Genomic DNA, 1,872 nt, shown 5'->3' with positions numbered 1-1,872 from the left:
TGCCTGTGAATTGAAGCTACCACAAAGCTTGTGCGTCGATCTTGATCCGCAGTACTAGTCTTGCCAATTTGATAACTATTTCATAAATTTAGAGCAAAACCATTGGCGGGGGTTGAACTTGAAAAGGAGTATTTTCCGTAATACTGTGAATGGATCATGTTGTGTGTCTGAACAGTTGATTTAAATCAGTAATTTGGAGAAGTTACATGCAATATTCCAAAAATCTTTCGAGAATTAGTTTAGACTTCAGACAATATTGTACGAGACATATTTTGTCATGATGGTTAGAGCCCCCAGAAGTTCAAGGGGTATAGGCATTTACAGTTACTAACGGTCAGATGAGCATGTTTTGATACCTTATTTGTGACACTGGCAGGACACAAAATAAATTGGGGTCCAGGGGGTGGAGCCCCCAGAAGCTCAGGGGTTTTATACATTAAATTACCATCAGATGAGCATATGAAGAGCTTGATTCCAAAAGGAGCTAAATCCATATTTTATCAAAATTGAGTTATCTGTCTTAAAATAATGATTTCCTACATGGGACAAAATGCACTATATCACATTCATTAGGAAGTATGAACAAATTTAGATACAATATCATGTTTCATTCCAAAAGGAGCTAAATCCAAATCGGTTTCATTCCAAAAGGAGCTAAATCCACTTTGGGTACTTCTGAGTAAATCACCTTTTTTATTTCTCCACTTGAGTCCCTTTAGCCATGTACCTTCATGTTGTGATGTATGTTAAAGGTGTCGCCCTGGACCAATAATATATGATAAGAAAAAAAATCTACCAGTTATTTCTGATTTTTACTATTTTTTTTAGATATTGTGGATTTAGCTCCTTTTGGAATGAAACATGGATTTAGCTCCTTTTGGAATGAAACGGATTTAAATCCTTTTGGAATGAAACTGTGATATGTTGTTTAGGCTTTCTTTTCAAAAGGTTTTTTTATTTGTGATTTCACTTTCATTATTTAAAGGGAAAGGTTTGCTACTAAATTTGAAAAAAATCAGTGACTTTATTGAGAAAATATGAAATTTTCCAGGTACAATATCATGTTTCATTCCAAAAGGAGCTAAATCCACAAGAAAAAAGTCTAAACATTTAGTAAAAATCATGAAAAACTGGTAGATTTTTTCTTATCATATATTTTTGGTCCAGGGTGACACCTTTAACATATATAACAATATTAAGGTACATGGCTAAGGGGAAAGTGGAGAAATTACGTCAGATGAGCATATTTTTATACCTTATTTGTGACACTGGCAGGACACAAATAGGTGTGGGGTCCAAGGGGCGGAGCCCCCGGAAGCTTAGGGGTTTGGAAGTAGAAAGTACTATATGAGAGTCCTATTTGGGGGTACTATTTGGGAGTTGAAAAAAGAATGTGAATTTTTATTTTTGAATTGATTTTTTTTTTCCTTCAAATCTTAATTTAATGAAAACAAAATATTTTAAATCTTTTTAGATAATTTTTTTTAATTTAATTTTTTTTTTTAAATTATAAAATAATATTTTGATGCAGGATATACAACAAATATACCATGCCTCTATTCGAAGTATTGGTTAAAACTATGGGCCTCGCTGACTCCAAAAGTACCATTTGCTACGCGGGCTGTGCCCCTCAGCAAATAGTACTATTGGAGTCACCTCTTGCGCATAGTTTTAACCAGAACCTCTCAAGACAGTGTATATATTTGTATACTAGTGATGCAATTTCTCAATAAAATTAAAAAGCAAAAGAGATCAGGCTTCCGTTTTCTAATTGTCCGCTTCACCGGTCTTTCAGACTCACTCTGCCATTATTAGAAGGGGAATATTGAACAAATACCACATTTCTCCCTTTTCCATTCTTATTTTAAATGA

Source organism: Strongylocentrotus purpuratus, unplaced genomic scaffold (genome assembly GCF_000002235.5).
Source record: "Strongylocentrotus purpuratus isolate Spur 01 unplaced genomic scaffold, Spur_5.0 spur5_scaffold_6, whole genome shotgun sequence".
Taxonomy (NCBI): Eukaryota; Metazoa; Echinodermata; class Echinoidea; order Camarodonta; family Strongylocentrotidae; genus Strongylocentrotus; species Strongylocentrotus purpuratus.
This window is presented reverse-complemented; position numbering follows the sequence as displayed.